The sequence below is a fragment of the Gorilla gorilla genome, chromosome 13, assembly GCF_029281585.2.
Source record: "Gorilla gorilla gorilla isolate KB3781 chromosome 13, NHGRI_mGorGor1-v2.1_pri, whole genome shotgun sequence".
Lineage (NCBI taxonomy): Eukaryota > Metazoa > Chordata > Mammalia > Primates > Hominidae > Gorilla > Gorilla gorilla.
The window spans coordinates 4,145,488-4,160,691 of record NC_073237.2 but is presented as its reverse complement, the minus strand read 5'-3'; positions in this window follow the sequence as shown (position 1 = coordinate 4,160,691).

The following is a 15,204-nucleotide window of genomic DNA, read 5'->3' as shown; positions in this document are numbered from 1 at the left end:
GAATGGAAAGTAATGGAATGGAATGGATTGGAATGGAATGGAAAGGAATGGAATGGAATGGAATGGAATCAACCCGAGTAGAACTAAATGGAATGGAAAGGAATGGAATGGAATGGAATAGAATGGAATGGAATGGAATTCAATGGAGTAGAATGGAATGGAATAGAATGGAATGGAATGCAATGGAATGGAATGGAATGGAATGGAATGGAATGGAATGGAATGGAATAGAAAGGAATCAACCCGATTAGAACGGAATGGAATGGAATGGAATGGAATGGAATGGAATGGAATGGAATGGAACCGAATGGAATGTAATGGAATGGAATGGAATGGAATGGAAAGGAATGGAATGGAATGGAATCCACCCGAGTAGAATGCAATGGATTGGAATGGAATGGAATGGAATGGATTGGAATCGAGTGGAATGGAATGGAATGGAATGGAATGGAATGGAATGGAATGGAATCAACCCGAGTAGAATGGAATGGATTGGAATGGAATGGAATGGAATGGAATCGAATGGAATGGAATGGAATGGAATGGAATGGAATGGAATGGAATGAAATGGAATGGAATGGATTCAACCCGAGTAGAACGGAATGGAATGGAATGGAATAGAATGGAATGGAATGGAATGGAATGGAATGGAATAGAATGGAATGGAATGGAATGGAATGGAATGGAATGGAATGGAATGGAATGGAATCGAATGATATCGAATGGAATCGAATGGAATGGAATGGAATAGAATGGAATCAACCCGAGTGGAACGGAATGGAATGGAATGGAATAGAATGGAATGGAATGGAATGGAATGGAATAGAATGGAATGGAATGGAATGGAATGGAATGGAATGGAATGGAATGGAATCGAATGGAATCGAATGGAATGCAATGGAATGGAATGGAATGGAATGGAATGGAATGGAATGGAATGGAATGGAATGGAATGGAATGGAATCAACCCGAATAGAACGGAAGGGAATGGATTGGAATGGAATGGAATGGAATGGAATGGAATGGAATGGAATGGAATAGAATGGAATGGAATGGAATGGAATGGAATGGAATGGAATTGAATGGAATGGAATGGAATGGAATGGGATGGAATGGAATAGAATGGAATGGAATGGAATGGAATGGAATGGAATCGAATGGAATCGAATGGAATCGAATGGAATGGAGTGGAATGGAATGGAATGGAATGGAATGGAATGGAATGGAATGGAATGGAATGGAATCAACCCGAGTAGAACGGAATGGAATGGAATGGAATGGAATGGAATGGAATGGAATGGAATGGAATGGAATGGAATGGAATGGAATGGAATGGAATTCCATGGAATGGAATGGAATGGAATGGAATGGAATGGAATGGAATGGAATGGAATCGAATGGAATCGAATGGAGACGAATGGAATGGAATGGAATGGAATGGAATGGAATCAACCAGAGTAGAATGGAATGTATTGGAATGGAATGGAATGGAATGGAATCGAATGGAATGGAATGGAATGGAATCGAATGGAATGGAATGGAATGGAATGGAATGGAATGGAATTTAATGGAATCAATCAGAGTAGAACGGAATGGAATGGAATGGAATGGAATTCAATGGAATAGAATGGAATGGAATGGAATGGAATGGATTGGAATGGAATGGAATTGAATGGAGTCGAATGGAATGGAATGGAATGGAATGGAATGGAATGGAATGGAAATCAACCCGAGTATAACGGAATGGAATGGAATGGAATGGAATGGAATGGAATCAAATGGAATCGAATGGAATGGAGTGGAATGGAATGGAATGGAATGGAATGGAATCAACCCGAGTAGAACGGAATGGAATGGAATGGAATGGAATGGAATGGAATGAAATGGAATGGAATGGAATGGAATGGAATGGAATGGAATGGAATGGAATGGAATAGAATGGAATCAACCCGAGTAGAATGGAATGGATTGGAATGGAAAGGAATGGAATGGAATGGAATGGAATGGAATGGAATGGAATGGAATGGAATGGAATGGAATCAATCCGAGTAGAATGGAATGGAATGGAATTCAATGTAACCGAAAGGAATTGAATCAACCCATGTGGAACGGAACGGGATGGGACGGACGGGACGTGATGGGACGGGTCGGGATGGGACGGAATGGAACAGAACGGAATGGCATGGAATCAACCCGAGTAGAATGGAATGGAATGGAATGGAATGCAAAGGAATAGAATAGAATAGAATGGAATTGAACAAACCCGCGTGGAACGGAATGGAACGCAACGGAAAAGAGCGGAACGGAATGGAAAGGAATCAACCCGAGTAAAACGGCACGGGACGGGACGGGACGGGACGGGACGGGACGGGACGGAACGGAACGGAACCAAACTCAATGGAATCAACCCGAGTAGAACGGAATGGAGTAAATGGAAAGGAATGGAGTGGAATGGAATGGAATGGAATGGAATGGAATGGAATGGAATGGAATGGAATGGAATGGAAATCAAACCGAGTAGAACGGAATGGAATGGAATGGAATGGAATGGAATGGAATGGAATGGAATGGAATGGAATTGAATGGAATGGAATGGAATGAGCCCGAGTGGAATGGAATGGAATGGAATGGAATGGAATGAAATGGAATGGAATGGAATGGAATGTACAACCCGAGTGGAATGGAATGGAATGGAATGGAATGGAATGGAATGGAATGGAATGGAGTGGAATCAACCCGAGTAGAACGGAATGGAATGGAATGGAATGGAATGGAATGGAACGGAATGGAATGGAATGGAATGGAATGGAATGGAATTCAATGGAATAGAATGGAATGGAATGGAATGGAATAAAATGAAATGGAATGGAATGGAATCGAATGGAATAGAATGGAATTGAATGGAATGGAATGGAATAGAATGGAATGGAATGGAGTGGAATCAACCCGAGTAGAACAGAATGGAATCGAATGGAATGGAATGGAATGGAATGGAATGGAATGGAATGGAATGGAATGGAATTGAATGGAATTGAATGGAATCGAATGGAATGGAATGGAATTGAATGGAATCAACCCAAGTAGAATGGAATGGATTGGAATGGAATGGAATGGAATGGAATGGAATCGAATCGAATGGAACGCAATGGAATGGAATGGAATGGAATGGAATGGAATGGAATGGAATGGAATCAATCCGAGTAGAATGGAATGGAATGGAATTCAATGTAACCGAAAGGAATTGAATCAACCCATGTGGAACGGAACGGGATGGGACGGGACGGGACGGGATGGGACGGGTCGGGATGGGACGGAATGGAACGGAACGGAATGGCATGGAATCAACCCGAGTAGAATGGAATGGAATGGAATGGAATGGAAGGGAAAGGAATAGAATAGAATATAATGGAATTGAACCAACCCACGTGGAACAGAATGGAGCGGAACGGAATGGCATGGAATCAACCCGAGTAGAATGGAATGGAATGGAATGGAATGGAAGGGAAAGGAATAGAATAGAATAGAATGGAATTGAACCAACCCGCGTGGAATGGAATGGAACGTAACGGAAACGAGCGGAACGGAATGGAAAGGAATCAACCCGAGTAAAACGGCACGGGACGGGACGGGACGGGACGGGACGGGACGGGACGGGACGTGTCGGGACGGAACGGAACGGAACGGAACTCAATGGATTCAAGCCGAGTAGAATGGAAGGGAATGGAATGGAATGGAATGGAATGGAATGGAATGGAATGGAATGGAATGGAATGGAATGGAATGGAATGGAATGGAATGGAATAGAATGGAAATCAACCTGAGTAGAACGGAATGGAATGGAATGGAATGGAATGGAATGGAATGGAATGGAATGGAATGGAATGCACCCGAGTGGAATGGAATGGAATGGAATGGAATGGAATGGAATGAACCCGAGTGGAATGGAATGGAATGGAATGGAATGATGGACCCGAGTAGAATGGAATGGTTTGGAATGGAATGGAATGGAATGGAATGGAATGGAATGGAATGGAATGGAATGGAATGGAATGGAATCAACCCGAGTAGAACGGAATGGGTTGGAATGGAATGGAATGGAATGGAATGGAATGGAATGGAATGGAGTGGAATCAACACGAGTAGAACGGAATGGAATGGAATGGAATGGAATGGAATGGAATGGAATGGAATGGAATGGAATCAACCCGAGTAGAATGGAATGGATTGGAATGGAATGGAATGGAATGGAATGGAATGGAATGGAATGGAATGGAATGGAATCGAACGGAATCGAATGGAATGGAATGGAATATAATGGAATGTAATGTAATGGAATGGAATGGAATGGAGTCAACCCGAGTAGAATGGAATGGATTGGAATGGAATAGAATGGAAAGTAATGGAATGGAATGGATTGGAATGGAATGGAAAGGAATGGAATGGAATGGAATGGAATCAACCCGAGTAGAACTAAATGGAATGGAAAGGAATGGAATGGAATGGAATAGAATGGAATGGAATGGAATTCAATGGAGTAGAATGGAATGGAATAGAATGGAATGGAATGCAATGGAATGGAATGGAATGGAATGGAATGGAATGGAATGGAATGGAATAGAATGGAATCAACCCGATTAGAACGGAATGGAATGGAATGGAATGGAATGGAATGGAATGGAATGGAATGGAACCGAATGGAATGGAATGGAATGGAATGGAATGGAATGGAATTTAATGGAATCAATCAGAGTAGAACGGAATGGAATGGAATGGAATGGAATTCAATGGAATAGAATGGAATGGAATGGAATGGAATGGATTGGAATGGAATGGAATTGAATGGAGTCGAATGGAATGGAATGGAATGGAATGGAATCAACCCAAGTAGAATGGAATGGATTGGAATGGAAGGGAATGGAATGGAATGGAATCGAATCGAATGGAATGCAATGGAATGGAATGGAATGGAATGGAATGGAATGGAATGGAATGGAATGGAATCGAATGGAATGGAATGGAATGGAATGGAATGGAATGGAATCGAATGGAATGGAATGGAATGGAATGGGATGGAATGGAATAGAATGGAATGGAATGGAATGGAATGGAATGGAATCGAATGGAATCGAATGGAATCGAATGGAATGGAGTGGAATGGAATGGAATGGAATGGAATGGAATGGAATGGAATGGAATCAACCCGAGTAGAACGGAATGGAATGGAATGGAATGGAATGGAATGGAATGGAATGGAATGGAATGGAATGGAATGGAATGGAATTCCATGGAATGGAATGGAATGGAATGGAATGGAATGGAATGGAATGGAATGGAATCGAATGGAATCGAATGGAGACGAATGGAATGGAATGGAATGGAATGGAATGGAATCAACCAGAGTAGAATGGAATGTATTGGAATGGAATGGAATGGAATGGAATGGAATGGAATGGAATGGAATGGAATCGAATGGAATGGAATGGAATGGAATGGAATGGAATGGAATGGAATTTAATGGAATCAATCAGAGTAGACCGGAATGGAATGGAATGGAATGGAATGGAATGGAATGGAATGGAATTCAATGGAATAGAATGGAATGGAATGTAATGGAATGGTATGGAATGGAATGGAATTGAATGGAGTCGAATGGAATGGAATGGAATGGAATGGAATCAACCCAAGTAGAATGGAATGGATTGGAATGGAATGGAATGGAATGGAATGGAATCGAATCGAATGGAATGCAATGGAATGGAATGGAATGGAATGGAATGGAATGGAATGGAATGGAATGGAATGGAATGGAATCAATCCGAGTAGAATGGAATGGAATGGAATTCAATGTAACCGAAAGGAATTGAATCAACCCATGTGGAACGGAACGGGATGGGACGGGACGGGACGGGATGGGACGGGTCGGGATGGGACGGAATGGAACGGAACGGAATGGCATGGAATCAACCCGAGTAGAATGGAATGGAATGGAATGGAATGGAATGGAAGGGAAAGGAATAGAATAGAATAGAATGGAATTGAACCAACCCGCATGGAACAGAATGGAGCGGAACGGAATGGCATGGAATCAACCCGAGTAGAATGGAATGGAATGGAATGGAATGGAAGGGAAAGGAATAGAATAGAATAGAATGGAATTGAACCAACCCGCGTGGAACGGAATGGAACGTAACGGAAACGAGCGGAACGGAATGGAAAGGAATCAACCCGAGTAAAACGGCACGGGACGGGACGGGACGGGACGGGACGGGACGGGACGGGACGTGTCGGGACGGAACGGAACGGAACGGAACTCAATGGATTCAAGCCGAGTAGAACGGAATGGAATGGAATGGAATGGAATGGAATGGAATGGAATGGAATGGAATGGAATGGAATGGAATGGAATGGAATGGAAATCAACCTGAGTAGAACGGAATGGAATGGAATGGAATGGAATGGAATGGAATGGAATGGAATGCACCCGAGTGGAATGGAATGGAATGGAATGGAATGGAATGGAATGGAATGGAATGGAATGGAATGGAATGATCCCGAGTGGAATGGAAAGGAATGGAATGGAATGATGAACCCGAGTAGAATGGAATGGTTTGGAATGGAATGGAATGGAATGGAATGGAATGGAATGGAATGGAATGGAATCAACCCGAGTAGAACGGAATGGGTTGGAATGGAATGGAATGGAATGGAATGGAATGGAATGGAATGGAATGGAGTTTAATCAACACGAGTAGAACGGAATGGAATGGAATGGAATGGAATGGAATGGAATGGAATGGAATGGAATGGAATGGAATCAACCCGAGTAGAATGGAATGGATTGGAATGGAATGGAATGGAATGGAATGGAATGGAATGGAATCGAATGGAATGGAATGGAATCAAATGGAATGGAATGGAATGGAATGGAATGGAATCGAACGGAAGCGAATGGAGTGGAATGCAATATAATGGAATGTAATGTAATGGAATGGAATGGAATGGAGTCAACCCGAGTAGAATGGAATGGATTGGAATGGAATAGAATGGAAAGTAATGGAATGGAATGGATTGGAATGGAATGGAAAGGAATGGAATGGAATGGAATGGAATCAACCCGAGTAGAACTAAATGGAATGGAAAGGAATGGAATGGAATGGAATAGAATGGAATGGAATGGAATTCAATGGAATAGAATGGAATGGAATGGAATGGAATGGAATGGAATGGAATGGAATGGAATTGAATGGAGTCGAATGGAATGGAATGGAATGGAATGGAATGGAATGGAATGGAATGGAATGGAATGGAATTGAATGGATTGGAATGGAATGGAATGGAATGGAATGGAATCGAATCGAATGGAATGCAATGGAATGGAATGGAATGGAATGGAATGGAATGGAATGGAATGGAATGGAATGGAATGGAATGGAATCAATCCGAGTAGAATGGAATGGAATGGAATTCAATGTAACCGAAAGGAATTGAATCAACCCATGTGGAACGGAACGGGATGGGACGGGACGGGACGGGATGGGACGGGTCGGGATGGGACGGAACGGAACGGAACGGAATGGCATGGAATCAACCCGAGTAGAATGGAATGGAATGGAATGGAATGGAAGGGAAAGGAATAGAATAGAATAGAATGGAATTGAACCAACCCGCATGGAACAGAATGGAGCGGAACGGAATGGCATGGAATCAACCCGAGTAGAATGGAATGGAATGGAATGGAATGGAAGGGAAAGGAATAGAATAGAATAGAATGGAATTGAACCAACCCGCGTGGAATGGAATGGAACGTAACGGAAACGAGCGGAACGGAATGGAAAGGAATCAACCCAAGTAAAACGGCACGGGACGTGACGGGACAGGACGGGACGGGACGGGACGTGTCGGGACGGAACGGAACGGAACGGAACTCAATGGATTCAAGCCGAGTAGAACGGAATGGAATGGAATGGAATGGAATGGAATGGAATGGAATGGAATGGAATGGAATGGAATGGAATGGAATGGAATGGAATGGAATGGAATGGAATGGAATGGAAATCAACCTGAGTAGAACGGAATGGAATGGAATGGAATGGAATGGAATGGAATGGAATGGAATGGAATGGAATGGAATGGAATGCACCCGAGTGGAATGGAATGGAATGGAATGGAATGGAATGGAATGGAATGGAATGGAATGGAATGATCCCGAGTGGAATGGAATGGAATGGAATGGAATGATGAACCCGAGTAGAATGGAATGGTTTGGAATGGAATGGAATGGAATGGAATCGAATGGAATGGAATGGAATGGAATGGAATGGAATGGAATGGAATGGAATGGAATGGAATGGAATCAACCCGAGTAGAACGGAATGGATTGGAATGGAATGGAATGGAATGGAATGGAATGGAATGGAATGGAGTGGAATCAACATGAGTAGAACGGAATGGAATGGAATGGAATGGAATGGAATGGAATGGAATGGAATGGAATGGAATGGAATGGAATCAACCCGAGTAGAATGGAATGGATTGGAATGGAATGGAATGGAATGGAATGGAATGGAATGGAATGGAATGGAATGGAATGGAATCGAATGGAATGGAATGGAATCAAATGGAATGGAATGGAATGGAATGGAATGGAATGGAATCGAACGGAATCGAATGGAATGGAATGGAATGGAATGGAATGGAATGGAATGGAATCAACCCAAGTAGAATGGAATGGATTGGAATGGAATGGAATGGAATGGAATGGAATCGAATCGAAAGCAACGCAATGGAATGGAATCAATCCGAGTAGAATGGAATGGAATAGAATTCAATGTAACCGAAAGGAATTGAATCAACCCATGTGGAACGGAACGGGATGGGACGGGACGGGACGGGATGGGACGGGTCGGGATGGGACGGAATGGAACGGAACGGAATGGCATGGAATCAACCCGAGTAGAATGGAATGGAATGGAATGGAATGGAAGGGAAAGGAATAGAATAGAATAGAATGGAATTGAACCAACCCGCGTGGAACAGAATGGAGCGGAACGGAATTGCATGGAATCAACCCGAGTAGAATGGAATGGAATGGAATGGAATGGAAGGGAAAGGAATAGAATAGAATAGAATGGAATTGAACCAACCCGCGTGGAACGGAATGGAACGTAACGGAAACGAGCGGAACGGAATGGAAAGGAATCAACCCGAGTAAAACGGCACGGGACGGGACGGGACGGGACGGGACGGGACGTGTCGGGACGGAACGGAACGGAACGGAACTCAATGGATTCAAGCCGAGTAGAACGGAATGGAATGGAATGGAATGGAATGGAATGGAATGGAATGGAATGGAATGGAATGGAATGGAATGGAATGGAATGGAATGGAATGGAATGGAAATCAACCTGAGTAGAACGGAATGGAATGGAATGGAATGGAATGGAATGGAATGGAATGGAATGGAATGGAATGCACCCGAGTGGAATGGAATGGAATGGAATGGAATGGAATGGAATGGAATGGAATGAACCCGAGTGGAATGGAATGGAATGGAATGGAATGATGAACCCGAGTAGAATGGAATGGTTTGGAATGGAATGGAATGGAATGGAATCGAATGGAATGGAATGGAATGGAATGGAATGGAATGGAATGGAATGGAATGGAATGGAATCAACCCGAGTAGAACGGAATGGGTTGGAATGGAATGGAATGGAATGGAATGGAATGGAATGGAATGGAATGGAGTGGAATCAACACGAGTAGAACGGAATGGAATGGAATGGAATGGAATGGAATGGAATGGAATGGAATGGAATCAACCTGAGAAGAATGGAATGGATTGGAATGGAATGGAATGGAATGGAATGGAATGGAATGGAATCGAATGGAATGGAATGGAATCAAATGGAATGGAATGGATTGGAATGGAATGGAATGGAATCGAACGGAATCGAATGGAATGGAATGGAATATAATGGAATGTAATGTAATGGAATGGAATGGAATGGAGTCAACCCGAGTAGAATGGAATGGATTGGAATGGAATATAATGGAAAGTAATGGAATGGAATGGATTGGAATGGAATGGAAAGGAATGGAATGGAATGGAATGGAATCAACCCGAGTAGAACTAAATGGAATGGAAAGGAATGGAATGGAATGGAATAGAATGGAATGGAATGGAATTCAATGGAGTAGAATGGAATGGAATAGAATGGAATGGAATGCAATGGAATGGAATGGAATGGAATGGAATGGAATGGAATGGAATAGAATGGAATCAACCCGATTAGAACGGAATGGAATGGAATGGAATGGAATGGAATGGAATGGAATGGAACCGAATGGAATGTAATGGAATGGAATGGAATGGAATGGAAAGGAATGGAATGGAATGGAATCCACCCGAGTAGAATGCAATGGATTGGAATGGAATGGAATGGAATGGAATGGAATCGAGTGGAATGGAATGGAAAGGAATGGAATGGAATGGAATGGAATGGAATGGAATGGAATCAACCCGAGTAGAATGGAATGGATTGGAATGGAATGGAATGGAATGGAATCGAATGGAATCGAATGGAATGGAATGGAATGGAATGGAATGAAATGGAATGGAATGGAATCAACCCGAGTAGAACGGAATGGAATGGAATGGAATAGAATGGAATGGAATGGAATGGAATGGAATAGAATGGAATGGAATGGAATGGAATGGAATGGAATGGAATGGAATGGAATGGAATGGAATCGAATGATATCGAATGGAATCGAATGGAATGGAATGGAATAGAATGGAATCAACCCGAGTGGAACGGAATGGAATGGAATGGAATAGAATGGAATGGAATGGAATGGAATGGAATAGAATGGAATGGAATGGAATGGAATGGAATGGAATGGAATGGAATGGAATGGAATCGAATGGAATCGAATGGAATGCAATGGAATAGAATGGAATGGAATGGAATGGAATGGAATGGAATGGAATGGAATGGAATCGAATGGAATCGAATGGAATCGAATGGAATCGAATGGAATGGAATGGAATAGAATGCAATCAACCCGAGTAGAACGGAATGGAATGGAATGGAATGGAATGGAATGGAATGGAATGGAATGGAATGGAATGGAATGGAATGGAATGGAATGGAATGGAATGGAATGGAATGGAATCAACACGAGTAGAATGGAATGGATTGGAATGGAATGGAATGGAATGGAATGGAATGGAATGGAATCGAATGGAATAGATTGGAATGGAATGGAATGGAATGGATTGGAATGGAATGGAATGGAATTGAATGGAATTGAATGGAATCGAATGGAATCGAATTGAATAGAATGGAATAGATTGGAATGGAATGGAATGGAATGGAATGGAATGGAATGGAATGCAATGGAATGGAATGGAATGGAATCAACCCGAGTAGAACGGAATGGAATGGAATGGAATGGAATGGAATGGAATGGAATGGAATGGAATTCAATGGAATAGAATGGAATGGAATGGAATGGAATGGAACGGAATGGAATGGAATGGAATCGAATGGAATCGAATGGAGTCGAATGCAATGGAATGGAATGGAATCAACCCGAGTAGAATGGAATGGATTGGAATGGAATGGAATGGAAGGGAAAGGAATGGAATGGAATGGAATGGAATGGAATGGAATGGAATGGAAAGGAATGGAATGGAATCAACCCGAGTAGAACGGAATGGAATGGAATGGAATGCAATGGAATGGAATGGAATGGAATGGAATGGAATCGAACGGAATCGAATGGAATAGAATGGAATATAATGGAATGGAAAGGAATGGAATGGAATGGAGTCAACCCGAGTAGAATGGAATGGATTGGAATGGAATGGAATGGAAAGTAACGGAATGGAATGGAATTGAATGGAATGGAATGGAATGGAATGGAATGGAATGGAATCAACCCGAGTAGAACTAAATGGAATGGAAAGGGATGGAATGGAATGGAATTGAATGGAATGGAATGGAATTCAATGGAGTAGAATGGAATGGAATAGAATGGAATGGAATGGAATGGAATGGAATGGAATGGAATGGAATGGAATGGAATGGAATAGAATGGAATCAACCCGACTAGAACGGAATGGAATGGAATGGAATGGAATGGAATGGAATGGAATGGAATGGAATCGAATGGAATGGTATGGAATGGAATGGAATGGAATGGAATGGAATCAACCCGAGTAGAACGGAATGGAATGGAATGGAATGGAATGGAATGGAATGGAATGGAATGGAATGGAATGGAATGGAATGGAATGGAATGGAATGGAATTTAATGGAATGGAATGGAATCGAAAGGAATAGAATGGAATGGAATGGAATGGAATGGAATGGAATGGAATGGAATGGAATCAACCCGAGTAGAATGGAATGGATTGGAATGGAATGGAATGGAAAGGAATCGAATGGAATGGAATTGAATTGAATGGAATGGAATGGAATGGAATGGAATGGAATGGAATCGAACGGAATCGAATGGAATGGAATGGGTTATAATGGAATGGAATGGAAAGGAATGGAATGGAATGGAATGGAGTCAACCCGAGTAGAATGGAATGGATTGGAATGGAATGGAATGGAAAGTAATGGAATGGAATGGAATGGAATGGAATGGAATGGAATGGAATGGAATGGAATGGAATGGAATGGAATGGAATCAACCCGAGTAGAACTAAATGGAATGGAAAGGAATGGAATGGAATGGAATAGAATGGAATGGAATGGAATTCAATGGAGTAGAAAGGAATGGAATAGAATGGAATGGAATGGAATGGAATGGAATGGAATGGAATGGAATGGAATAGAATGGAATCAACCCGACTAGAACGGAATGGAATGGAATGGAATGGAATGGAATGGAATGGAATGGAATGAAATGGAATGGAATGGAATCGAATGGAGTGGAATGGAATGGAATGGAATGGAATGGAATGGAATGGAATGGAATGGAATGGAACCCACCCGAGTAGAATGGAATGGATTGGAATGGAATGGAAAGAATGGAATGGAATCGAGTGGAATCGAATGGAATGGAATGGAATGGAATGGAATGGAATGGAATGGAATGGAATGGAATCAACCCGAGTAGAATGGAATGGATTGGAATTGAATGGAATGGAATGGAATCGAATGGAATGGAATGGAATGGAATGGAATGGAATGGAATGAAATGGAATGGAATGGAATCAACCCGAGTAGAACGGAATGGATTGGAATGGATTGGAATGGGATGGAATGGAATGGAATGGAATGGAATCAACCCGAGTAGAATGGAATGGATTGGAATGGAATGGAATGGAATGGAATGGAATCGAATGGAATCCAATGGAATGGAGTGGAATGGAATGGAATGGAATGGAATGGAATGGAATGGAATCAACCCGAGTAGAACGGAATGGAATGGAATGTAATGGATTGGAATGGAATGGAATGGAATGGAATGGAACGGAATGGAATGGAATGGAATGGAATTCAATGGAATAGAATGGAATGGAATCGAATGGAATCGAATGGAGAAGAATGGAATGGAATGGAATGGAATGGAATGGAATGGAATGGAATGGAATGGAATGGAATGGAATGGAATGGAATGGAATCAACCCGAGTAGAACGGAATGGAATGGAATGGAATGGAATGGAATGGAATGGAATGGAATGGAATGGAATGGAATTCAATGGAATTCAATGGAATAGAATGGAATGCAATGGAATGGAATCGAATGGAGACGAATGGAATGGAATGGAATGGAATGGAATGGAATCAACCAGAGTAGAATGGAATGTATTGGAATGGAATGGAATGGAATGGAATGGAATGGAATGGAATGGAATGGAAAGGAATGGAATGGAATGGATTGGAATGGAATCAATCAGAGTAGAACGGAATGGAATGGAATGGAATGGAATGTTATGGAATGGAATTCAATGGAATAGAATGGAATGGAAGGGAATGGAATGGAATGGAATGGAATCGAATGGAATCAAATGGAATCGAACGGAATGGAATGGAATAGAATGGAATCAACCCGAGTAGAACGGAATGGAATGGAATGGAATGGAATGGAATGGAATGGAATGGAATGGAATGGAATGGAATCGAATGGAATGGAATAGAATGGAATGGAATTGAATGGAATGGAATGGAATGGAATGGAATGGAATGGAATGGAATGGAATGGCATAGAATGGAATCAACCCGAGTAGAATGGAATGGATTGGAATGGAATGGAATGGAATGGAATGGAATGGAATGGAACGGAATCAATCCGAGTAGAATGGAATGGAATGGAGTTCAATGTAACCGAAAGGAATTGAATCAACCCATGTGGAATGGAACGGGATGGGACGGGACGGGACGGGATGGGACGGGTCGGGATGGGACGGAATGGAACGGAACGGAATGGCATGGAATCAACCCGAGTAGAATGGAATGGAATGGAATGGAATGGAAGGGAAAGGAATAGAATAGAATAGAATGGAATTGAACCAACCCGCGTGGAACGGAATGGAACGTAACGGAAACGAGCGGAACGGAATGGAAAGGAATCAACCTGAGTAAAACGGCACGGGACGGGACGGGACGGGACGGGACGGGACGGAACCAAACTCAATGGAATCAACCCGAGTAGAACGGAATGGAGTAAATGGAATGGAATGGAATGGAATAGAATGGAATGGAATGGAATGGAATGGAATGGAATGGAATGGAATGGAATGGAATGGAATGGAATGGAATGGAATGGAATGGAATGGAATGGAATGGAATCGAACGGAATCGAATGGAATAGAATGGAATATAATGGAATGGAATGGAACGGAATGGAATGGAATGGAATGGAGTCAACCCGAGTAGAATGGAATGGATTGGAATGGAATGGAATGGAAAGTAATGGAATGGAATGGAATGGAATGGAATGGAATGGAATCAACCCGAGTAGAACTAAATGGAATGGAAAGGAATGGAATGGAATGGAATGGAATGGAATGGAATAGAATGGAATCAAACCGACTAGAACGGAATGGAATGGAATGGAATGGAATGGAATCGAATGGAATCGAATGGAATGGAATGGAATGGAATGGAATGGAATGGAATGGAATGGAATGGAATGGAATGGAATGGAATGGAATGGAATGGAATGGAATGGAATCCACCCGA